The sequence below is a fragment of the Podarcis cretensis genome (genome assembly GCF_951804945.1).
Source record: "Podarcis cretensis genome assembly, chromosome: 14".
In the NCBI taxonomy this organism is placed as follows: domain Eukaryota; kingdom Metazoa; phylum Chordata; class Lepidosauria; order Squamata; family Lacertidae; genus Podarcis; species Podarcis cretensis.
Window position 1 is genome coordinate 6,457,841 of NC_137183.1, and position 26,244 is coordinate 6,484,084.

General features: G+C 46.2%; 1 protein-coding gene and 1 long non-coding RNA gene across 3 annotated transcripts in view; one reads left to right on the plus strand and one right to left on the minus strand.

Moving 5' to 3' along the window:
- The window catches only part of CGNL1 (cingulin like 1), a 77,963-nt gene extending 64,090 nt beyond the window's left edge, over nt 1-13,873 (minus strand). Inside the window, exon 1 of one of the 2 annotated variants that reach the window (XM_079953184.1) lies at nt 13,650-13,864. The gene's annotated coding sequence lies outside the window, so the exon portion shown is untranslated. Of the gene's footprint in view, nt 1-13,649 lie in introns of both variants that reach the window. The other variant, XM_079953183.1, reaches the window with a different exon arrangement.
- On the plus strand, nt 899-25,889 carry LOC307203038. The gene is made up of 3 exons (XR_013833092.1): nt 899-2,228; nt 23,732-24,133; nt 25,485-25,889. It is a non-coding gene; the product is annotated as an uncharacterized lncRNA (long non-coding RNA).
- The last annotated feature ends 355 nt before the right edge of the window (nt 25,890-26,244 follow it).

Sequence of the window (26,244 nt, forward strand, 5' to 3'; positions counted from 1 at the left end):
CCCTCCGACTCCCTTTCCTTTGGAGCTCCCGCACTCCCCCTACTGGTTCCCTCTTCTGCTGAAGAAGTGTCTCTCCTATTCTCCTGAAGCCTTCTCACCACCTGTCCTTCCGATGGCAGTTCCCTGACAATATATATATATATATATCGTATTTTTTGTTCTATAGGACGCACTTTTTCCCCTCCAAAAATTAAGGGGAAATGTGTGTGCGTCCTATGGAGCAAATGCAGGCTCCTTGGCTTCAGCGATAGCAACACGAAGCCTCTGAAACGCAGAGGGAGCGCTCCCTCCACGTTCTGGAAGCTTCGTGTTGCTTTCACTGAAGCCTGGAGAGTCTTGCTCTCCCGGCTTCAGCAAAAGGAACCTGAAGCCTGCGGAGCGCAGCAGAAACTCGCGCTGCGCTCCGAAGGCTTCAGGGATAGCCGCCTGAAGCCAGGAGAGCAAGACTCTCCTGGCTTCAGCAGAGAGGGAGAGCTGTGCAGCACCCCTTCAGCCAAGTGGGAGGAGAAATGGAAGGGGCTCCGTTTCTCCTGCCGCTTCGCTGAAGGGGCGCTGAGCAGAGAGGGGGAGAATTTTTGTTTCTTGTTCTCCCCCTCTAAAACAAGGTGCATCCTATGGTCCGGTGCGTCCTATAGAGCGAAAAATACGGTATATAAAGTAAATTTATTCTCCTCATCCATGGGTCTTCCTTTTATAAAACATCAGTTATATCAGTGTTTCCCAATCCGTAGTTCACAACCAGCAAAAGGGTTGCAGGCTTTATAAGCAGCAAACCCAGTGCTTTTTTCTGGGGGGAAGCAGGAGGATGCATACCCTAAACATTTCGTGAATCTAAGTTTGGCCTCATTGAGGGGCAGTATTTCAATATGAGTAGGAAAATGAGAGTACCCCTAAAAAAATTTTTTAGGAAAAAGCACTGAGTAAACCCAAAATAAATACTGCTTGTCACCCTAAACTGCTTTGATGAATACCTTTCAACTTTTTGTTTAGTTCGTATTTTATAATGCTGTTTTGACACTTGTAACTGAACGTCAGAAAGGTTTACATTTTAACACTTTGGGAACTGCCTTGATCCAGTGATGGGCCACCACAACGCAGGAAGTCACTCTCAGTGACCAGCACAGCTCACCTCCAATGTGCATCAGAGGCAATTTGCAACCATCACTCAAAACACCTCCCTGCACAAGCACCCTGTGGCAAACCATTACTGTTATTTGCTGCCAAGGTTAGTCAATAGTTAATCCAGGGGTGATTTGAAGTTCATTATATTTGCTCATGCAGCCGTACGTTTTTAGAATAATTTTTTATAGCTTATTAAGTACAATTCTGCAATCAGATGGTTCTTACATTCCCATGAACAAAACCAAATAACTCTGTAAGTGCTATAAATAGTTCAACAAACTCCACTTTAATAAGTGTTAAGCAGATTTTTTGCCAGGTTGCCTCAAGTAATGTTAGAGAATGGGAAAAGTTGCAGTTAAAATACATGAAACTGACTGCTGCCAAAAGCCTGTGGTCCAAACCCCATGTGACAATAAACCAATGGGTCACCATAATAAGCATTGTAGGTTACCATACCAAAAGGGTCAGGAACCACTGTGTTATGCCAAATTTATCTTGCACCCAAGGCTTCCATCCGTTATATTGCTTCCCAGTTAGTTTGGCGCTGTGGTCTAAACCACTGAGCATAGCGCTTGCTGATCAGAAGGTCTGCGGTTCGAATCCCCGCGACGGGGTGAGCTCCCGTTGCTCGGTCCCTGCTCCTGCCAACCTAGCAGTTCGAAAACACATCAAAGTGCAAGTAGATAAGTAGGTACCGCTCCGGCGGGAAGGTAAACAGCGTTTCCGTGCGCTGCTCTGGTTCGCCAGAAGCGGCTTAGTCATGCTGGCCACATGACCCAGAAAAACTGTCTGCGGACAAACGCCGGCTCCCTCAGCCAGTAAAGCGAGATGAGTGCCACAACCCCAGAGTCGTTTGCGACTGGACTTAACTGTCAGGAGTCCTTTACCTTTATCTAGTTTGTTAGTTTGTTGTTGGTCTCCCTCCATTATCTGCCACTTAACTTCACTTTCTGAATTGCATCCACTGTAAACATAGTACCGGAGACAAAGCTCACCTGACAAGCCTCTGTGCGCATTTTGGCTTTCGGTTCAGCTTCCTGTTTTCTTTTAACAATGTACGTATTCTTCTTCTGTCATCATAGCCTGCTCCTGTCAATAAATGCTCTGTAACTTAGTTGGCTAGGGCTGATGCAGGAGGGCACCAGGTTGGCAAAGGCTGTGACCGTATTTCTGAAGTGTGGCTTAATCTATTTATTAACAACCCTGTCAATATTTGCCTAATTTTGAGGGAGAGGTACTAACAGGTGTATTTTTAAGTCTCTGCCTGCTGGCTTTAGGAGTTGAGCTGGGATTTTCTATATCCCTGCTTGTTCATTTTTCAGTTCTTCTAATGCTGACTGATTCCTATCAAAGAATGCACAGAACTTGTCTTCTCTGTGTCACATTTTACCTATTTTTCTTTTCTGCTCATTGTCTGAAAGCTTTTTTACTGAATAGTAAAGGTAAAGGTACCCCTGCCCGTACGGGCCAGTCTTGACAGACTCTGGGGTTGTGCGCCCATCTCACTTAAGAGGCCGGGGGCCAGCGCTGTCCAAAGACACTTCCGGGTCACGTGGCCAGCGTGACATCGCTGCTCTGGCCAGAGCCAGAGCCAGAGCCAGAGCCGCACACGGAAACGCCGTTTACCTTCCCGCTGGTAAGCGGTCCCTATTTATCTACTTGCACCCGGAGGTGCTTTCGAACTGCTAGGTTGGCAGGCGCTGGGACCGAGCAGCGGGAGCGCACCCCGCCGCAGGGATTCGAACCGCCGACCTTTCGATCGGCAAGTCCTAGGCGCTGAGGCTTTAACCCACAGTGCCACCTGCGTCTCTTTTTTACTGAATAGTTTCTTTAAATATTGCTACCATTATATTTATTGTAAATTGTGCCATCTTCAGCCAAATTAGAAATTATTCAAGGAAGTCAGAATGGTAGTGGTAAGAGGACCCGTAATTTGTCTAGTTGGTGAAAGCTTTTTTAAATATTTCTCATTGTCTGTTCAAGTTTGTAAGTATGTGGATGTAGTTGCTGAGAATCTTCTTTCATCCTTGAGCTTGATAAGGCCTTTCTGGAGCCCTATTTTGTTGCAATGTATGGCATTTTGTATTATATTCTGTTGTTTTAATCTGCTGTTCACTACTTTGGGGAGATTTGGACTGGAAAGCAGCATATTGCAGTCATAATGGTATTTCTCAACGACTCTCCTCTTATTCTGATTGGTTAGTTCTGGGCAATTATGTCAATGGAACCTGGGTCATTTGTGAGATGTTAATGTTGCTAATAATATCATCATTGTGAATAATAGTGATACTTAGCATGGAAACAGTACTTTTGAGTGTTCAAAGTCTTTAACATACATTATATCTTCATGTGACCATTAACAACAACTGTGTAAAGAAACAAAATAGACACCAACTAAGTTTGTTATTGGTATGAGCTTTTGTGTGCATGCACACTTCTTCAGAAAGTTAACACTATCCTATATTGCAGATCTGGAGGGAGGGAGGGTATGTTAAGGCTTAAGGCACGGGTAGACAAACTAAGGCCCGGGGGCCAGATCCAGCCCAATTGCCTTCTAAATCCGGCCCGCGGACGGTCCAGGAATCAGCAGGTTTTTACATGAGCAGAATGTGTCCTTTTATTTAAAATGCATCTCTGGATTATTTGTGGGACATAGGAATCCGTTCATTCCCCCCCCCCCAAAGAATATAGTCCGGCCAGCCACAAGGTCTGAGGGACAGTGGACCAGCCCCCTGCTGAAAAAGTTTGCTGACCCCTGGGCTTAAGGCTAGCTGAGGAGCGTATAGAGCAGCCCTAGGCAAACTCTAGCCCTCCAGATGTTTGGGACTACAATTCCCATCATCCCTAGATAACAGGACCAGTGGTCAGGGATGATGGGAATTGTAGTCCCAAACATTTGGAGGGCCGGAGTTTGCCTATGCCTGGTATAGAGGAGTTGACATTCAAACTGAAGACCTTGTTTGCATTTCTGTCTTTTAGTCACCACTGTTGCTCACAACCCGGAAAATCCTGACAACTTACATGAGCAGTTTGTAAATATTTATACTGAAAGCAAATTATCTCCAATTTTTATGGTAAAGTAAATTTTAACCAATATACATTCCATTCCTGCTAGAGTAGAATAAACTATTACTTTCAGGAATAACGCAACAACCCTTTCCTTGCGGGTTCTAAAGGCTTCCCTCTGAATCACGGCCGGCGTGCAGATCCCGAGAACATCAGGAGCATCAGGAAACTGCTCCAAACTGCTGGGCAAAGCCCTGCAGGCCACCTCTAGCCAACCCAGGCATACAATGTGGGGTTTACTTAGAGGAGGGTGGTTGCAAGCATGTAGCATGCAGACAAACAAGCCTTTGAACAAAGTCAACTTCCGCTGTCCCACTTTGTTTGTTTTCCTCTCTAAAATTTGCCAGAAGAGCCTTTGGACTTTCAATGCAACACTATCCATCAAAAGCAAAAGAGCACCAACACACTGGGTCCACAGTTCAGTGCCTACAAGCCGTTGGTCAGTAAGAGCCAGGCACCTGCCCCCCCTACAAAATAAAGAATCAGACAGATTGGGGGGGGTGCCAGCAGCTTTCTGAGCTCCTGTCTAGCCAAAGAGCTCAATTATCTGTGCATCACTTCAGGGCCTGACAGAGGTGTGCTGTTTTCCACAAGCCTGGGGGGGGGCAGGGCTGGGAGGGGCAGGTTCAGTTCAGAACAGGGTAGTTATTTGACCCTTTTCCCCCCACCTCCCCTTTTCCTGTTCTGAACTCTTCCCCCCAACCCAGCTGGGGAATGAAGCAGGACATATAGCTTGTTAATTGGGGAAATGGCAGAGTGAAAGGGTTCACCTCCTCCAGTGTCAGTCCTACCATTGGGTAGGGTGAGCCTGTAGCCTCAGGCAGCAGGTACTGCTTGGAGGGTGGCAGAACCCCACCCCTTCTGGGTTCCCTAAGGCAGCCTGCTCACCTCAGATATTGTGGTGAATAAAAGCTTCACCTGCCTGTCTGGTAGGATTCTGCATGTGGGATGGGGTGAGCCCCATGTGCTCCTCCACTAGCCCTGGATTCCCCCCCTCCAGCTCAGGTGATCTCGTCTACTGGGGAAGGACAACAGCTTCTTTCAAGTCAAAAGAGCCTATAAACCAGCCTTTCTCAACCTGTGGGTCCCCAGATATTGTTAAACTACAACTCGCATCACCCCTAGCTAGCAAGGCCAGAGCTCAGGGATGATGGGAGTTGTAGTCCAACATCTGGGGACCCACAGGTTGACAGACACCTATTTTTCATGGTGCAAAGTTTGAAAGAATTCCCATGAAAATCTATACATATCCCTACCTATCACAGAGAAGAGTTTCAGCCTAGCTTTCCAAGCAGGAGGATCATTTTCTATCTGTGGGGATAATTCCTTTGAGGGAGCACAGAGTTCCTTCTCTGAGGCTCAGATCCTAGATTTCTGCTATTAGTGGTGCCCCAAACCAACCCACTGGGCCAGGCAGCCTCCATCCCATCTCTGCTCTTCCTCATTCTGGGGCAAACTCTGCAATCTTCCAGTTTGCAAATATTAATGATTGTATTTTGCATTTTTGTTGCATTTCTTGAGGGTGCAGAGCACTTTGTCCCAGCAACATGTACACTTGTCTCTGAATGACTTCCAAACCTCATTTGAGCCAGTTCACACACTCCAGAGCGCTGGGGTTTTTGAGGAGGGTAAGGATCCTTTGCCAGCACCGATAAAGAGGCAGGAGCTCCTGGGGCTCTACAGGAGGGTGAATTTCCGTGCCTTTCAAACTTCTGTTCTCCAAGGGCACTTTTGGCTCCCAGCAGCTGTTGGGTAAACAACTCTTGCAGTACAGCAAAGGGGCCAGAGGGAGGGATCCAAAAGCAGGAAAGTCGCTGCGCCCTTGGAGCAGCTCCACAAACAATTCACCTTCATGCATGACAACCCTCCAGCCAAGATAACTTTTTTTGTGGGGGGAGCTTTCTATTCCATACTCTAGTAAGGAAGAGGTGGAATCAAAGAGGAAGAGAAGAACAGCATAGCATTGGGGGGGTGTAAGCCCACCTCCCACCAAAGCAGCACCTGCTCCAAACCATCTGTACCTGATGCAGATAAGTAGGAATCATGGCGACAACCATCAAGCTGGAATACCCTTCCCCACAAAGGTGCTAGGAGAAGTGAACCAAAGAAACTGAGCTGGTCAAAAGCTGCCTTTCTGGAAAAGATGGGTATTTTCAAATAATCAGAATGGATATTTATCGTCTTCGTACCCCACCGAGAGCAGCACCCGCACCTCACGACAGCGCTCTGGGACAGGTCAAGTCACCAAGGGCTTGATTCCCATTTGTACAAGAACCACAATTTATTCTTGTTGCCATTAATGAGAGGGAAACAGAAGGAAAGAAGGGGAGGTGTTATAAAAGTTATCAGTTCTCAGTTCTGTGGGCAGACACTGGACGCTCCTGATTTGATTCACTGGTAAGCATCATATTCCAGACCACAGAAGAGGTCATCTAGCTACTTCAGGCACCCTTCACCCCTTCCAGGTGATAGATTAAATTTGCATTTAATGTGGAAATTTCAGATTCTTTAAATAGGAGACACGGGGATCTCCTGAGCAGGATTGGGATTACGGTGTGCAGAGAGATGGAGTGAAACTTTTCCCTATTTTTCTGCCAAATCTCTCTCTCTCTCTCTCTCTCTCTCTCTCTCTCTCTCTCTCTCACACACACACACACACACACACACACACACACACACCTAGCCCCAAGACAGAAGCCTCTACTGAAGCCCAAACTTACTTTCCCTCAGAATTTTGGAAAGAGAAAGAGGCAATCGTTGGGATACCCTCCAGACCCCAGCTGTAATCTAAGCCTATTGCAGAGTTTGGTTTTGTTCCAGGGTCCTATCAGACTCTGGTCTCCTCCAAGGTTCCAGCAGGGCTGCAAGGGGCCCAGCTGGAAAACCAATGACTGACCCCTGAGTCACTGTAGTGCCTGACTACCTAGAGAAAAACCTGGAGATGGAAACATCTGTGCTCTGACATCACTTCCATGTGGGAGAGACAATGGAGAAGCAGCCAAGAGTGGCTCACAGTGAAAGTTGGACAGAACAGGCTCTCCAGGGGAGGGGGCAAGGGTCACAGGTACAAAACAATGGCACAAGAAAAAGTTTCCCCAACTACAACTACCAGCTTTTTCTTTTTTCCTTTTGCAAGGGGTGAGCCAAAGTTTTCTTCTTGTTTCCCTTCTGAGTTACATTCACCCAGACCTCCCTCTCAGCCTGGCCCCCATTTCTCAGCACACAGGACATGCCAGAGTACAAGTGGGAATTAAAAACAAACTTTGCACTCATTATTTCTGGTGCCATCCTCCAGGAGCTCCCACTTGACCAGCCCTCCCCCACACCTCCAGAGTGTCTCAGGATCTTGGAGATCTTGATGGATCTTCTACAGTGCAGGTGTATACATCCAGTAGCTCACAAAAAGCCAACATTGCAATAATTAAATGAATTTAGAAGCCAAGGAGATGGTGCAGCTGTCCCTGCTTTTGCAGCAAACACCGGAGCTTGAAGGAATGCTAATGTGTAGTAAGGTTTCAGCTACTTGTCAAAGTTTAACATTAATGTTAAATGTTAATGCTGGGTTAGCAAATCAACACACACACACACACCCCACCCACAACAAGCCACACATTTCTGCAATCAAGCATGTTGTGCCCAGTTTTTATAAACTTTCTGCACTAGCTCAGCCTAGTTCTATGGCCTTTTCAGCCCAAACCCTAAGGAAGGTGGAGAACAGTTCTTCTCATGCTAGACTAAGATGGAAAGAAAGTATCCTCCAATTCTCTGGCAAGCAGCAACAGAGGGCTTGCCAGGGGAGCACCTCCTGACAGCTTAGGTAAAGGTAAAGGGACCCCTGACAGTTAGGTCCAGTTGCGGACAACTCTGGGATTGCGGCGCTTATCTCACTTTACTGGCCAAGGGAGCCAGAGTTTGTCCACAGACAGCTTCCAGGTCATGTGGCCAGCATGACTAAGTCGCTTCTGGTGAACCAGAGCAGCGTAAGAAAACGCTGTTTACTTTCCCGCCAGAGCGGTACCTATTTATCTACTTGTCGCAGGGATTCGAACCACCGACCTTCTGATCAGCAAGCCCAAGAGGCTCAGTGGTTTAGACCGTAATGCCACCTGCGTGGTCTAAATCCACTACAAGCAGCAACAGAGGGCTTGCCAGGGGAGCAGCTCCTGACAGCCTAACCCACAGCAATTTAATTATTTGCAAGCCTCAATTTTTGCTGCACAAAGTCAACACACACACACACACAGACTTTTCTCCTTAATACTACAGCCTCAAACAAATATGGACAGGATTTGCTCCCCAAAGCCCTATGCATGTTTTTACAGGAGTTCTGAAAGAGATGCTTCCCTTTCCATCTGCTACCCTAACATTGTGATAATGACAGGTCAGTTCAAACCCTGCCAACATTTCCATCCTGAGACCCAAAAATGGCAGGCCTTTTCCAACATCAGGTGGCTTAACTGCAGCCCTTTCTCACATGTGAGGTTTATTTCAAAGGCTGCTTATCAAACAAGCATACATTAAAGAAATCAAAACTCCAGGAGAAACAACATAGCTATATCTGCTTTTCCACAAGCAAATGTGGACAAAAGTTTCCACCTTACATTGTTCTATGATTAGGGAGAGGGAAGATGAACCAAGGCCAGAGAGACCCACTGGACTCAAGACACACAACCCTGTGAAATTCTGTGGGTGGGTGATCTTGGGTGAGTTGCTGTTTTTCAGCCTATCCTACCTTACAGGGTTGTTGTGAAGATAAAATGGGTGCTGTGGGTGGGTGTGGGGAACCTGTAAGCTCCTTGCAGAAAAGCACAGTAATGTAGTAGAAGAAATAAAGTAAAATACACCAGAACCTGTTTTTCTGAAGCAGGAATGGGGAACTTTTATCCAGATGCATTGCTTTATGGGGAACCTTCCAGCAGCTGCATATCAGGGCAATTTGGCAGGACCAGATAGCAATGGACGTAACTCTTTCTTTCCTGCAAGAGGCCACATTCCAGCCATGCAAAAGTGTGTTTTTGCTACGCGCACACACACACTCCTCTGGGTCCAGGCAAGCAAGTGGTATTACCATAAATCAAGGACACATTCCAGCCAGGCAAAATGACTTAAGGAAGGTGCAAAGCAGTGCTAGAGACTAGCGTGTCCCGTTGAGGGGCATGGCCTGAGGAAGGTGTCTGAGAGCCTGTTGGGGGGCCTGGGAGAGCTGCATTCACCCCGAAACCTGAAATACCCCCTCCTCACACCAGCTGCACAGCCTCCAGGTAAACCAGCAAATCCAGAAAGAACCAAGGACTTGTTTTATGTGTCGCAAAATAGCCTTAGAGATCACTGCACTCATCATCGCCTCACAGCTGAACAAGGAATGCTTCCGGTTACAATGGAAAAGCAAACACAAACATGTCCTGAATCCTAGCCTTACACATTCATTCATTCATTCATTCATTTGCATGCATAACATGCATCTCAACCCAATATGAGTTATTCAGACAAAAGAGACATTAATGGTGGTGTCAAAATCACATCAGGAAAATAAAGTTTCCTTCCTTTTCCCCAGCGTGCCCAACCCAAAACAGTCCCATGTCTACTGCCAGAGCCAGCACAACAGACAGGAGTCCTGTTCTTTCCACACGCAGCCCCAAGACATTTTAGTCTCCAGTCTCAAATTTAACCAACCCCTTGCCGCCTCCAAGTTCTAGCCTAACAGTATGCAAACACCAGAAGATCCCTCTGCAGTTGATGCAAGACAAAAATAGGGCTGGCGACCATGTCTTCTCCCAAGTGCACAGACATCAACACGAGGAAACCATACAATTCACTCTGTTCTCAGACCCCTTGCTTCAAATAGGACCATTTGGCATATTCTCCAAAAATTTAAACTGACAATCAGCACAAAGAGCAATGGTTTAAAAGACAGTAGTAACATTATTTAAATTAAAAGGAGAACAAGCCACAGAAGTACAGGCAACTTTAAAAGGGAAACAGGACACACACACAAAAGAAATGTCCTGGCCAATCTCCACTCAGGAGTCTGGACATATTACTGATTTTTTTATTTTTCAAATGTTTATGTCACTGTTTGGCTGAAGAGGATGGCGCAGATGAGAATCAAGACTGAAGCTTACCACAAAGCCAGTAAGCCATTAGGAACCTCAACAAAGCAACAATAAAAATGCATAATCTTAAAGTCAGCAGCTGGAGACTAACACCAGCAAACTCTTTAGCAGCCCTCCAAAGTCTTAGGAAGAGAAGGGCAGTTTTACTCTCTTTCAGTGGCTTCAGCCCTGCCCTAGAATTCCTCCCCAAGGAGACTTCCGGCAGAGGAGACATTTAAGGGGTTGTACAGTCAAAGACTCAAGATTGCCCAGATGGGAAGGCACCAACATCAAGGAGTCCTGCTCAATACTGTGTCAAATAGAATTGGGAAGAACATTCAGAGTTGCAGGGCCTCCTCAACACTCACGTTAGCAGAAAGGATGCTCTCCGCATTACACACAGATCCTACAGATTGCATTCAACCCAAGATGTCTACAGCTCAAGAGTCAGCCTAAGATATTTTTCTGTCTGAGATGCCATGCCTTGGTCCGTGCAGCACAGTCATGGCAGCAGCTCTCCAGGGTTCCAGAAGGGCAACATCCCCAGCCCTACCTGGATTTAACCTGGGGCCTTCTGCACTGCTGAGCTAAGGCAGTCCTTTCCTGATACAGCTACTGCTCAGAATGAAATGAGTGAAGTTTCCCCAAAGCATGGGACAAAGCAGTCCCACAACAGACAAGGAAAAAGGACAGGGAGTTTTAAGCCTGCTGTCCTAGGCTGATGTTGCAACAAGGGAAGAGGGTGGGCAGATGGTTCTAGCAGCCCATCATGAAAAGTCAGGAATAGAGTGGTGGAAAAACAGCAGTGAAAACTTGAACAGTGTGGATGGTGAACATGCTGCTAACCTGAACCTGTATGGTTCTTTATTCGCCTCCCTCCCTCTGCTGTCAAGTCAACAATGGGAACAGCGCTTAAGCAACACACTTAACAGGAAGGTCGCTTCCAGACAACTTCTTTGCACAAAGTTTGTGGGTATTTATTGAGCGTTTATTCTGATTTGTTTGAGAGGAAGTTCGACAATGTCGTGCCAAGAAAATGTTATCCCAAGCTTTCAAGTGCATCGCTATCCTTATTGTAAAAAGTCTGATTTGGGAGAGAATAGAGCTTGTTGTGCAATAACTCCAAATTTAATAGTGCATGTATTTGGCAATATTCGATTGAATTCCACCCCAAAATAGTGACTCTCTGAGAGCTCCCAAAGTTGTTTAAGAAATTTAATTTTACCTTCCCTACCAGCTACAGATGTGTGGCCCATCATTAAACTGTCTACCTCTCTGCTTATCCCAGATGACATCAAAAGACATTGTGCAAAAACTGAAGTACTCTGTGACACATCAGTCACCCCAGAACCAACGCACTGGCTTATCATCCCTGGCTCTACAGATGGCCAGAGGAGCAGACATACCATCAGGGAAAGAGCCTCTTTATAGAGGACAAACCTTTCAATGGTTTGAGGGGAGCAAGAGACCCCAACAAGAATTTTTAAAAATAGAAAATAGGAATTGGACTATTGGGGAAAATATAATTGATTGTAGCAAACCAAGTGCCAGCTGATGCTGCTCCACATGTCTCCAAGCAGATCAGGGTTCAGCAACATTTTTGGACCAGTGGGCACATTTCAAATTTTGAGAAAGTGCTGTGGGCGCCAGTCATAAAATGGCTGTCATTGGTGCATGACATAACACAACATGGTTGCCATAGGGCAGCCAAGCATAACACAAAATTAGACAGTGGAGTCATGGTGGAGCTTTCCCCATAACTGTATTTTGTTACTAGAAAAGGTTTAACCAGCTGAATTTATGTTAAAGGCATGAAAACTCTTCCCCTCAGTGCCAACCCTAAACCAAAGCTTAGACTGCCCCATTAAACACAAGGAGACTTACTTCTGAGTAGAGAGGTGCAGTATACTATTTTACTGTACAGTGAATTCTTAATGAGTGCCTGGTCTTTCGCTCCTGCACAGCAGGAGTCATGCCTAAGCCTCTTTGCAAAGTTTTCACACCCACCCACACTTATTGTGCAGTAGTAGCATTTGCAGAAATAACTTCTAGGGACTATCTGATCTCAGATGAACCCACTGGAAGGAAAGAAGTATCCTGATTGCTAAGGGCAAACTACAGAGGTTCCAAGGACTAGAAAATAAGATAGAAGCAGGAAAAAATAAAGGGAAGGGAAAAACAATGAAAGATGATTGTGTCCAGTGAATTCACTAAAGAGTGTGGAAGAGAGAAGCCCTTCTTGCACAGAACAGGATCCTAACCCACCCTAAGCTTCTCTCCTTCTTTTCTCCTCCAGTGTCACCGGCCTCCTGCTGCTCCTGGGTTCCAGAAGCCCATGAATCCATGGGCTGTAATGGAGAAATTGCAGAGAAGCAGAACAGCCTAATGGGCGCAAGCACATGATTCCCCACTCACAGAGATGCCTTTGCCCAATGCTGAGATGTCCAAACAGCATCAATTCATGTATCAAATGAAAAATCAATAAAAACTGTTAAAAACAAACAAACAAACAAACAGCATCCATTCCTTGGGAGGCACTTGAGGAATACTGAAGGAAAGCAACTTTGCCACAAGGCCTGATCCTTGAGGATTTTGGGAGACAGTCTGACCCTCAGGGCACAGTAGGAACGTAAGAAGAGCCTGCTGGATCAGGCCATCTAGTGCAGCATCCTGCTCTCACAGTGGCCAACCAGACGCTTGTGGGAAGCTCCCAAACAGGCCAGGAGGGCAACAGCAACTCTTCCCACTTGTGGATCCTGGTAACAGGCATTACTAAGAGAGGCACAACAAAGCCACCTGGGTCAGCAGCTGCTGATATCCTTGCCCTCAGCAAATCTGCCGAAACCCCTTTGAAAGTCATCCAAGCTGGGGCCCATAACTGCCTCAGGTGGGAGCAGGGACCATAGCTCAACTATGCACCACTCTACTCCAGCCTTCTCCAACTTGGGGGAGGGGGAGCAACCAGATGTTCTTTGGCTGTGCTAGCTGGGGCAGGTGGGAGTTGGAGTCCGGCAACATCTGGAGGCTGAGCTACCCTAATTTATTTAGCTGCCATGCCTCATAATTTTAAACATGTAGTAATTCTGCCCTTCCTGCTGGTAGGCAGTGAAATCCTAAAGTGGCGTTTATTCTGACAAGGCAAGAGAGGAAGGGGAGAGGCCAGCTGGGGAATGATCCTGCAAGAAAGCGAGTGGTATCTAGATGCTGGGAAGCGTTAGTCTGGGGCAAATCCAAGCGGGACTCAAAGAGATGGAAACCCCGAGGGCAGACTCCCCTTTAAACGAATGGGAACTGTGGAAGATAGCAGAGCCTCCCGGTGGATCGGTCCCTCTGCTCTGCCCTGGCTATGCGGGATTCCCGCGCCCTCACCTGGACAGGGCAGCTCCCCTCCAGGGGTCCAGAGACCCTCCTCCTCCTCCTCCTCCTCCCGGGAAGCTGCAGCTGCAAGGGGCGCCGCGCAAGCTTCGGGGCCGCGCAGGGCTCTTCCGACGGCGCCGAGCCCTTCGGAAAGCGGTGCGTGAAGTCTCCCCGCAGCGGCCAGCCGGCCCCGGAGCACGTGCAGAGCGCCGATTCCCCCTGGGCGATCCCGGCCGGCCGTCCAGTCAGCGACAGCGCCGGCGCCGCGCTCCTTCCTCCCCGCCAGCGCCCCGTCGAGGGAGGCTGGTCCTCCGAGCCAGGCACGGCCGAGCGCGCCTGCCCGCCTCCTCCCGGCCATCGGGGGAGGGACCCGGGACGGGGAGCCACCCCGGGCGGAGGCGGAGTCGCGCAGGGGAAAGGCCGCCCGCCCACCTGTGTGTGTGAGAGAGAGAGAGAGAGAGGGAGAGAAGTGGGGCCCTGCTGCCTCCCCCCCCCCATGAGGTTCTCCATCCTCTCCCTTTCTAGGCTTATGAAGGCGAATGGGGAGTGTGATTTGGCGTGGATGGGACAGCCCTGCTAAGACACATACATCCCTTGGCCAAGCTGGGGCCACCCAGTGAAATAGAATTTGAGCCACACCTTTTGGTCTGGTTCCTTGAGTCACGTTGAGCTGTAGAGTTAAGAAAGAAAATAAGCTATTATTATCCCCTGAGCCTGTAATTAACCTTGTAACGGAAATGGTTTAATTGCTTCCCAACTGGCAGAGTTTCTCATTCGGAAGACAGTCTTCCAGTTGGGCAAGATGTTCAAAGGGCTGAGGCAGACATCCTCCAAATCACACTTTCCAAACCCAACATGGTGTTCCAAAGACCACAAAGTTCTCTTGAATCTATGCTCAGTTTCAAAAGCAGATTATCTCCATGCAACTTGGGGAAGAGAAAGAACTGCTGTTTCAGAATCGGAAGGGCACAGTGTGGCCCCCGTAGCAGGGGGAGTTGGTTGCCCAGCCCCTGGTCAAGGCCTTGGTGGAACACAGATTACCTTGTTCCAGTCTGCCCCATCAATGCCTCCGATAGTTCCTCTTTCCCCCCCATTCACTGTCTTCCTATTGAAACTGCCCCAGAAGCTCCCCAGAAGTTCATGGCTCTGCCCTTCCTGTGGAACATTAACAGCTATTACGATTGTAATCACCACATATATTTTTTTGTTTTGCTAAACGAGTGGATTACCTGAGTAATAATACAAAATGAGTATTTCTTCCATTATCACATAGATAAATGCTTCTTTACCGGAAAGGCGGTGCCTGTTGCAAACACTGTTTACAGGAGATTTCTTTTTTCTTTTTTCAAATATGTGGCTTTCACAAGAGCTCTGAAGTATCTTTTGCTGAGTTCTGCCCCAATGGGTTCACAGGGCTGAGTCAAAAGAGGAATGGCAATAGAAAGCTGCAATTTAAATGTTTTGCAGCAGATGGCCAAATTGTTAGCCTGCTTCAGCCACCCTTTCAAAATAGGCATTGATTTCTTCTTAATAGCAGACGGTTATCTTGTCATATATAGCATGCACACTTGTTTATATCGATTCTCTATCCTTATATTCTTATATTTATATTGATTCTTTATCCTTGACTTGACAGGCAGTAGTAACAGAAGAGTCTAGGCAATCCTTTGCCAACCTGGTGCCCTCCAGATATTTTGGCTATCAACTCCAATCAGCCCCAGTTAGCACAACAGTCCAGAGTCCAAAGCTTCTGGGGTGCAGCAGGTTGGTGCAGGCTGGCCTAGGTAATAAGGACGGACGGAAACAACCAAGAGTCTTGTGGCAGCTCAGAGACCAACATGTTTACTGATGCTGCTAAGTCTCAGGCAAAATATGTACTGTACATCATTAGATCTCTATGTGGTGATGTTCTTTTTCCTGGAGTAGGCTAACACAGCCATAAGAGCCAGTTCCTAGGGGCCGAGGTCCCTTCATCCCCCCCCCCATAAAATATTTGAGGGGACCACCCTCCAAGTTTATGGGTATTACTGTGCTGCTGTGTGCTGTGCCATGTGATCAGTTATGTGGGGTGGGGCTTACCTGGGCCCTCCAATATTTTATTCAAGTTGGCACCCCAAACATAGCTGAGAGATGAGAAAAGAGTGCTAAATGCTTTGCACAGTGAAATGTGCAGACAACACTTTGCCGAATTCCTGATATCTCTGGGACTTTCAACACAATTATAGTTAGTTGAGAAAGAACTTCCCAACTGACCTTCTCTCTTGAAGAGAAAATGTGCCTCTTTCAAAAAGCTTCTATACTGATCAGTCAGTAAGAGCATGAGATTCTTAATCTCAGAGTGGTGAGTTTGAGCCCCACATTGGGCAAAAATATTACTGCATGGCAGGGGGTGGACTAGAATAATGACCCTCGTCATTATTCCAACTCTACAATTCTATGATTCTATGGCAGGGGTAGGCAGCCTAAGGCCTGGGGGCCGGATCCGGCCCAATCGCCTTCTCAATCCGGCCTGCGGGCAGTCCGGGAATCAGCGTGTTTTTACATGAGTAGAATGTGTGCTTTTATTTAAAATGCATCTCTGGGTTATTTGTGGGGCATAGGAATTCGTTCACTTCCCCCCACAAAATATAGTCCAGCCCCCCACGTGGTCTGAGGGACGGTGGACCGGCCCACGGCTGGAAAAGGTTGCTTACCCCTGTTCTATGATGACCTCATGACAATTAGCATGGCCAGACCTCAAACTTTGTCAGTTTTAGGGGTTGGACAGCAGTGAAGTGATGCAACACTGCCATCTGGTGGGAAAGTCCATTTTTAATCCCTTTCCCAAATTCAATGCATTAATCAGCGCCAACATAAAGCCAGGGAAAATTACATACGTAATGCAATGGCAGCTGGTGCCCACGAGACCCAGTGGGGTTGCTAGGAGGTCACAGGCATGTGGCCAAGTTTGGTTTTCTCCTCCTCCTCCTTTGGAAAGCTACTGTGGGCATTTAACAAATACAATTTTGCAAATAGCTAGCACCCAGCTAAATTTAAAAGTGACTTACTTTGGTTCAGAAGGGCTATCAGAGTTGTTTCTGTGCTGGGATAAAAATTGTGTGCCCCCCCCCCCCGCTTCTGTTTTCTCCCTACCCTCTTCCAATGGACAGTTAAAACACCGTCGTTTGGGGGTCCTTGCTACCACCATTTCCAGTGTGAACGCAAGCCAAATAATCTGTACTTTAATCAGAAGTAAGCCCCACTGAATTCCATGGGAATTGCAGCTGAATTGGTTAGTGTTAAAAGTGGCACACAGGACTCTTAGAAGAGATCCTAAATATCCAGACATGTGGGAAACTTATTCCCTTTTCTGCCTTTTTTTCCAGGATGTGGAATAAGGTGGCGAGTTATTAAGTGGAGCAGGACCTGGGAGACCAGGGTTACAATCAGCCAATAAGCTTATTGGTTGCCCTTGGGCCACTCACTGTCTCTCAGACACAGGATAATAACAAGGGGGAAAGGAGACCATGAATACTACCTTGAGCTCCTTAGAAGAGAGGTAATACTCATGACCCAGTTTTCAACTGGGGAGGGAAGCCAGGTTTGAAATCATGAAAGAAGCCTAACCTAAAAATCAAAGAAAAAAGAATCTGAGACACAACCAAGGATATTCAGCAGACTTTATGCAGATGTCCTTGGCAAATCCAATGTATGGCCGTTTGCTAGGACAAGCTTGCTTGGGCAGGGTGTGTAGGCAGGATGCAACCCATGTTCCTGTGCTGCACACCCAGGCTGTGCGCACTGAATTCTCATCTGAACTATCATCTGCACCATGCTACTTTTGTAAAAGCATTTTAAGTTAGCTGGAGGGTTTTACGGTCTTTTTATCTTCACAATAACTGCCCAGAGACATATGGGAGGGTCTATCTTCTCTTTAAAAGACATCTGAAGGCCCCTGTTCAGGGAAGTTTTTAACATTTAATGCTGTATTGTTTTTAACACTTGAAGCCGCCCAGAGTGGCTGGGGAAACTCAGCCAGATGGGCGGGGTATAAACAAACAAACAAACAAACAAACAAACAAATAATTTGCCATATCTATAATTTAGGATTAGGATAGTTTAAGTGTTACAGAGACCACATTGACAGAAATGTTTGCAGAGCTTCTCTGAATTCAAGTAGAAGTATAAAATGTGTTTTGAACATGAAAGAATGTGTGACACTGATTTTTTTGGGTTGGGGAGAATTTATTTTAAAAATGTGTAACATGTTATGTGAGAGGGCTGTGCGCCTGTTGCCTTAGTGGACCATCATCCACTGTGTAACCCCTGTTTAATACGGGGCAATTAAAAATAAAATAAAATCCTGTTTTCACTCGTGCTTATGAAGAAATTAAGATCCAAAAAAATTAGTTTCCATGTTGTCTGATTTTGCAGTTTTGTGTATGCAAAACCCTGAATTATTTAATGCCTGCAGTATGTGAAGTTTCTTGGCCTGGTAGATTAAGGCACCCCAGCAAGACTGAAGCCAGCCCATCTCTGACATCTCTTTCTTGCAACAGCAAAACAGCTGTTGGAAGAAAGCCTGATGTCTGCGATTTCAGCATTGTTTCTTTCACTTCCAGTTTGGAGCATAATGTGGCAACCTGGGAGATGGAGGCTGCGTTGGAGCTATGCCCACATTAGTCTAATAATCCCATTTCTGGGGAATCCAGCCCATTGAGTTGAACTGGAATTAATTCCAATTGCTATGCACAGAGAGTCAACCCTGGCGGTTTCTATGAGTTTTTCGGTGGTTGCTCTTCAGAGAATAATATTCCAGCAGCCACTGGGGCGATTCTTTCTCACCAGGAGAGGCAGCAACAGGGCCGAGGTGCTGTTCTTCCTTCTTTAAAGAACCGCCTGCACTTCTACGTTGGAACTGGGTAAATGTAACCACCCATCTTTGTTCCTAAAAATACCCTGGGAACTTTTCAAGAGCTGGCTTGTTTTCGCTTGCGTATGTCTGCCAAACCCCAAATGTTATCGTGTGAGAAAACCAATGTTTCTGTCTAGCAAGTAAAAGGAGGGTTTAAAGACAGAATATTTTTAGCTGCAAGGCCACAGCGGAGCTGGATAAGAGCTTATTGTTTTCCACAGTGCTGAAAATGCTACAGTTTGATGAAGCAGGTGTGAGAGAGCAGGTTTGGGCTCTTGTGAATTGCTCCCTTGTCTGGTGTGGAGCTGAAAGCCAGTTCCTTCAACGTGTCTGCCACAGTCTGGCCAGAAGGGCTCCTAAGCAAGGCAGCAGCCAGCCTTAAGGAAACATGTTGCCTTTTCAGAGTGCATGCAGTTGATTCCTAGGACCCAGTCAGGAGCACCTCGGGGAACGCTGGGGCTGGGAGCCAGTTTTGCACCCTTCGGCCTCATCCTGCCGCCACCCGCAGGTCTTGTCTGTTAGCTCCCCCTCACCTTCCTGTGGCCTCTTGCCAACTACGGACAAAGTTACTAATCAGAAATGTCTGTCATAGAATCATAAAATGGTAGAGTTGTCACCTGAAGCTCCCATGGGGGGAGCAGGAACAATAAGCAAATGTTCTAAATCTCCCAGGTATTTAGAATGCACCATTTGAAACAAAGCATTTTAATGAAGACTCTTCATCACCACTCAAAGCAACATGTTCGGGCAAACAGCAAACACCTTGCATAAAAACTTGAAAGTTTACCTAAATTTTCTTTAGGCAGGCTTTTTATTAGCCTGGGTGCTTTTTTATGCACTCTGATGTTTTAATTATCTGCCACACTATTTCGGGTTTTAAATTGTTTTATTTTGATTTCTTGTAGGGAGGGGATGTTGCTAACAACCTTGAGTGGCATTTTATAGTGGAAAGGTGGGATGTCATTTTTTTTTAAGAACCAAGCAAGCAGATAAGTCAATTAGTGATAGGAGCTCTGGTAATTCACTGCCCAAGTTTTTGAAATAGTTTATTATAAGAAGCGTGATAAGCGTGATGCTATTGTGAGTGGTTTTGCCTACTATGATGCCCAAAAATGTTTAACGTTACTCTTAGTTGTTGAGTAAGATGTTACTTGAACTGCTGATTCATCACACAAACAGTGCTCTGGACTCGGTGTGTATGTTTGTGTGAGGGAGTGAAAGTGGGGGGGGGGGTCCCTTAAGTGACTGCTCCCCAAGTTGATTGCTGGAAACCTCAATGCCTGTTTTTCAGTCTGATCCCCTTTTCAGTAAACTCTGATTAGACACTTTGAAATAAAGAAAACATCGGAAACCCTTGATAAATCTCCAGCCATCTATCATTCAAAGGAAACTAATGGAAACTAAAGCTGCACTCCTGATCACACATACCTTGGAGAAACTCCCACTGAACATAATGAGATTTACTTTGGAGTAAACATTAACCCTGGAAGCAGAATCTCTGGGACTTCTCATTCTTCCTTGACTTTTGGGTGCCTGGAACTGATGCTGAGCTGGGAAGTCAAATATCAGCTAGGAGGGCTTGGGGAAGGCTGCTCTAAAACCTATCACAGACTCACATACCGACAGAACAATAGTTATGAATTGCCACAGTATGAACCTCAATAACCATAGGAGCCAACTCCCAGAGGCCGAGGGATATTCGGTCCCACCAATAAAATATTTGAGGGGGGCAGGTTCCCCCCTCAGTTGATGGGCATTGCCATTCAAGTGGTGTGACTGCACCGTGTCATGCGATTAGTTATGCAGGGTGGGGCTTACCTGCCCTCCCCACAATATTTTATTCAGTTGGCAGTCAAGGACTGAAAGGGGAAACGCATGGCCATCCTTTTGTTCTGCTGTTGGGGCTCCTCCAACCCTGGTGGGTGAGAAAGTGCTTCGCCCAGGGCTGTGCAAAAAGAAATAATTCAAAGGCGAAGTTGTCACAAGGAGTTCCCATTGCAGGAAGGTGCATTTCCTGTCCCTGCCTAGTGGGGAGGCCAAGGAGTTAAGGATGAAGAAACCCACTCCCACTCCCCTAATTAGGAAAAGCATTTTAGGCCAGAAAATAAGTAAAAGTTTAATGCCAGTTCTTGTCAGACTGAGATGTTTGCCAGGAAGAATTAGGGCAACAGTGGATTATTATTTCCTTAAGCCTTTGATTGAGATTTCAGACTTTCATCATGGCTTCTGTAGTGATGTAAGGGGGAGTCCAAAGACTGCCAGGAAAGGGAGACTCCCGACTGAAGGCCAGAAATCAAAGCAACTTTGGGGAGCAGCTTAGGCAGGTGGGTATTTATCAAGCCGCCTGCTGGAAGAAACAAAAAAAGCGGGGGAGCTATTTGCCTGTTGCTTTGAGAAATGTGCAATCATAAGTACTTTCCCAGGGGAACACAGCAAAAGCAGAAGCAGAATTAATTTTGCAGTTGTTAAGCAGAGAAGCTGACAGGATCTGGAAGTCCCAGAAGGAATTTCTCTCTTTGTCTCTCTCTCTCTCTCTCTCTCTCTCTCTCTCTCTCTCTCTCACACACACACACACACACACACACACAGTCTAGGGTTGCAATATTTTGAAGAGCAAAAAAGAGGACACATTTGCCAACTTCTGCTTTTAACTATGGATCACCATCATGACTCTCATTTTACATACCCATGAAAAAGAGGACATGTCCTGGAAAAAGAGGACATGCACACACACACACACACACACACACACACACACAGTGTTGGCACTGGCTTTTTGGTGTCATGTGTTGTAAGAATTCTAAGGTCTCAGATATAGAATAAATGTTCATAAATGCACAAGGCAAACACACATACATGAGTATATAAACCACGTGTCTGAAATAGTACAAGAGAGCAATCCCGAAGCCATTTTGGCTCTCCCAAATTGACCTCAGATATTCCTCTGCAGTAAGGGAGGCAAATGGGCTCAGCCTTCCCATTGTCCTTTCGCTTACAAATCCTGTCTTAAAGGCGTATTTGTGCATGAAAAAGGTGAGCCTGCGACCTGAATTCAGGAACTAAAGCATTCAACCATCACAAAAGAATGGCCAGACCACCCAGGTAATGTAACCAGTGACCATTATCAGGTCTCCTCTGCTGTAGATCACCTCCTTCTGTGATGTACCCTATGTATGAAGTTTTTTTTTTGGGGGGGGGTCTTGGGCTACAGGGTGGGCAGTTTCAAAAGTCTATATAAGGGCTTGCGCACCATTATTCTGGGTTCAGCCCGCCCTCCTGCATGTGGGCAGTACGGACCCTGTTGCAACAGTTAATAAAGATCAGGCTTACTAGCCGATTTGCTTCTCAATATACCATACTCTGGCTGGCCTCTGTTATTTTCTCCTATCAATAGGGAACCCACTTAAGGACTCTATAACAGGCTCTTGGATACCCCATAAGGGAAAAGGAGTTTTTTCTTCTAGCACATGAATCTGATTCTCACTTTTGACATAGAAGCCTGTCAAAGCACACAGGAATGTCTGAGTCCTTTAGCTCTCCATCCACACAGGTGACATAAGAAGAAGAAGAAGAAGAAGAGTTTGGATTTGATATCCCGCCTTTCACTCCCCTTCAGGAGTCTCGAAGCGGCTACCATTCTCCTTTCCCTTCCTCCCCCACAACAAACACTCTGTGAGGTGATTGAGGATGAGAGACTTCAGAGAAGTGTGACTGGCCCAAGGTCACCCAGCAGCTGCATGTGGAGGAGCGGAGACGCGAACCCAGTTCACCAGATTACGAGACTACCGCTCTTAACCACTACACCACAAAAGTGTGGCCTTCCATTTTGTGACCAATAGCTCCTGCTGCATAATGTAACCAGTCTTCTCTGTCGTTTAGCACATGGTTTCACATCACTTGTATCTTTTTTTTAATAAAAAGAAAAGCAGGAAGAGAGTTTTGAACGGATTCCTCCTCTACTTGAGTCCCAGAGAATATCACCCCCACCTTCGTAAAGCTGCTATTCCATAGAATCATAGAATCATAGAGTTGGAAGAGACCACAAGGGCCATCGAGTCCAACCCCCTGCCAAGCAGGAAACACCATCAGAGCACTCCTGACATATGGTTGTCAAGCCTCTGCTTAAAGACCTCCAAAGAAGGAGACTCCACCACACTCCTTGGCAGCAAATTCCACTGTCAAACAGCTCTTACTGTCAGGAAGTTCTTCCTAATGTTTAGGTGGAATCTTTTTTCTTGTAGTTTGGAACCATTGCTCCGTGTCCGCTTCTCTGGAGCAGCAGAAAACAGCCTTTCTCCCTCCTCTATGTGACATCCTTTTATATATTTGAACATGGCTATCATATCACCCCTTAACCTCCTCTTCTCCAGGCTAAACATGCCCAGCTCCCTTAGCCGTTCCTCATAAGGCATCGTTTCCAGGCCTTTGACCATTTTGGTTGCCCTCCTCTGGACACGTTCCAGTTTGTCAGTGTCCTTCTTGAACTATTTGACACAAGAGGACTCTCCTCCCTGGGATAACAAGGGCGTAGCCAGGATTGGTGGCGGGGGCGGACAGGCATTATGTTGAGGGAGGGAAGAACCGAGTTATCTGCAACGCAGTTGGTCAGTCAGTTAAGTACAGTGGTGCCTCGCAAGACGAAAAGAATCCGTTCTGCGAGTCTCTTCGTCTAGCGGTTTTTTCGTCTTGCGAAGCAAGCCCATTAGCGGCTTAGCGGCTTAGCGCTGTTAGCGGCTTTTAGCGGCTTAGCGGCTTAGAAAAAGGGGGGGAAGGGGGGAAAAGTCGGAAAAAACTTGCAAGACATTTTCGTCTTGCGAAGCAAGCCCATAGGGAAATTCGTCTTGCGAAGCACCTCCAAAATGGAAAACCCTTTCGTCTAGCGGGTTTTTCGTCTTGCGAGACATTCGTCTTGTGGGGCACCACTGTATTAAGAATAGCCCCTCTTTATGTCTCATATTTCCAAGTGGAGAAGGGCTCGAGCAGTAGCTGGCCTCATCACCAGCTCCTGAATCCAACAAGCTCAGAGCCAGCTCTAGGGCAGGTTGCCCCATCCTGCAAGGGGTCCTGTGATCTGCTGAATATGGCTACCTGTAGGTTTTAACCTGGTGGTCTTGTTCTGGCAGTTTATAGGCTTGTGGGGATGTTAGTAAAAGCTAGCAGCACAGCTGAAAATATATACAGTTGGTACCTGATTCTGTAGAATGCTGATTTCCCCCCCTTTTGGTATGTACACGCTGTGCTGTTTTACAAACAGTGGCTCAGGAAAAGGTCTTCCTTATTCCCTACAGAACAGCTGTGAAGGCTGCAAGTGACAGAGAACTGCCCTCCTCCATTCTAAGCTATTGCTTTGGATGCTATGTTGCTAGGATCAGAATTCCAGAACTACGCTGTCCTGTTGACTTGAAGGCTCCCTGCAGCTTCTCCATTGTCTGAATCAGTTCACCGTTCTTTTAATTTAAAGCCACTTCTTTCCACTGAGGGCCCCCCCCCAAGTCATTCTCATTAGTAATCAGGAGCTTGTCTGTTTACATTAAAATCTGTTGTGAAATAACAAGCAACAGTCATTTGAAGAAAGCGACAGGGAGAAGATCAAACATCATCGGTGTTCTTTAACCCTCCATACTAGAGCTGGTGGCAGGTTCACAGGGTGTAAATCAATCACCAGTGGGAACAGGATGCCCCAAGGCTTGGCATAAGTGGGCATCTCCCAGGGGGCCAGACCCCAGCAGGAGCTCCCCTTACAGTGAGGAGGTAGATTCACAGAGGGAGGGTGTATTCTGAAAGGCCCATCGAAATCTAGAGCTGACAATGTGGCAGAATTTCAGATACCCTTGCAAAATAAACAAGTTCTAAGGCAAACCAGCTGTCTGCGAAGGTAGCCCTCCGGCCCTGCTTCCTGTGGTCTTAGAGCAGGTGGGCAGGCAGGGTGCTCTATTGGTGCAGCACCCACCAAGCCAAGCTGCCTGCCTCTTCTTCCTTTTTTCTTTTTTGTATAATAATTTTTATTAGTTTTTCATTAATAACAATCCAATATAGACCACATTAATACAATACCAAATCATAATTCAATTAAAGAAGCCAATTGTCAGATTCCAAATTAAACATTTTGGTTGACTTCCCATGTTCTGATTTTAGTTTTTTAGGACTGCTCCAATTCCTGCTCCAATCCGCTTATTTAATCCAAATAATACAGTTCCGATGTTGATCCTTTATTTTAACAGCCACTGATGTGTTGACTTTCGTTCGTTTTAAATTGTTCCATATCCTTTAATTTGCAAGATGAGTTTATATCTGGTAACTTTCTGTGTGGAATGTTTTTTTTTAATGTTTGACTTTCCTTTCTTGTTGCAACCAATCATTTTCGGCATTCCTCCCCGCCCCCCACTCCAAGGACTCAATTTTACTGCGTAGTGACCTTTCGCCATCTTGCTTTTCTCAAAACCGAAAGTGGTCTGACGTCTGGCGAATGGCCATTACTCTGGGCAGACTTCTAGAGTTTTCTTTGAATACTTTCCCATCCGATAACAAGCTGATATCTCACCAACACCATAATAAATCAAAGTTACGAGTTCTCCGTAAGAGGGTATTGCCACAGAACATCCCAATATTTTCCACACAATTCCATTGTTTCAGTTAATCCATAAGCATTATAAAGTTCTTGCTGATTCCCTCTTGCAGTCCATTAATAATTGCAATCCATTAATAATTACAATCCATTAGTAGCTAATTTTTTCTTCGGTGAAGAGCTGCCAAATCATAAAACAGCATAGTGAATATATAAAGAGAAAACAAAGGCTTCTCTCTACCACATACCAATCCAATTACGACAAAAATCTTCTCCAGATAGAGACCTTGGCTCTCAGTGGCTGATTCATTTAGCAGGTTAACTTGTCTCCTTCTTCCAGAACATGCCTGTTTCTTAAGTCCAAATTCTGATGTATCTTAAAAAACAGAAGCATCTCTGCTCATGGTGACCGCGTTGGAGTTTCCGATGTGTGCAGTGCTATGCACTCAGCGTCCCCTCCCCCCTGCCTGCCTGCTCTTTCTGAGACGCTCCAGCCTCATATGTGCGAGGGCTGTCCTCTGGGCCCACATTATATTCAGCAGTAAGTAACAAGACATGGGCTGAATATGGGTGTTTCTGAGCACAATAAGAGTTCCATTCCCCACTCTGCAAGCAGCTCCGGGAAGCCCCAGGGTTGAGAAGTTCTGGGAAGCTTTGAGCAAAGAAGTGTAGCTCCTAGAAGGCCCTCTGGAGTTGACTGCTAATCGAAGGATGCAGGCAATTTCATTTCTCAAGTTTTTGTTTTTCTTGCATATTGTAATTGTTGTTAATAAATTATTTTTATTTTTATTATTACTATATGACTTTCTTTTGGCACCCTCAAAGCAACCGTTCTAGCTAGCTACAAAATACCTCAGAACAGGCTCCCTGGTGGTGCTCACATCTTTTGATACCCACCACAGAGAAGCCAAGAATGCAGGGATATTTTTCATCGTCAAGAACTTTATGGTTCTTAATAGTTGCCAAATGAGTTCTGCTTGCAGTCCTTTGATGGAGGTGGCCTTTCGCTATGAGAGGGGTGAGGAAGGGGGCTGCACATTTCTGCTGCTCCGGAGCCTGTTTCTTCTGGACAAACTTTGCCTTTCCTGATTCATGCAATGAAAAAGCACATAAAATAGAAAAGCTAAACTTTTAACTGTTCCAGGATT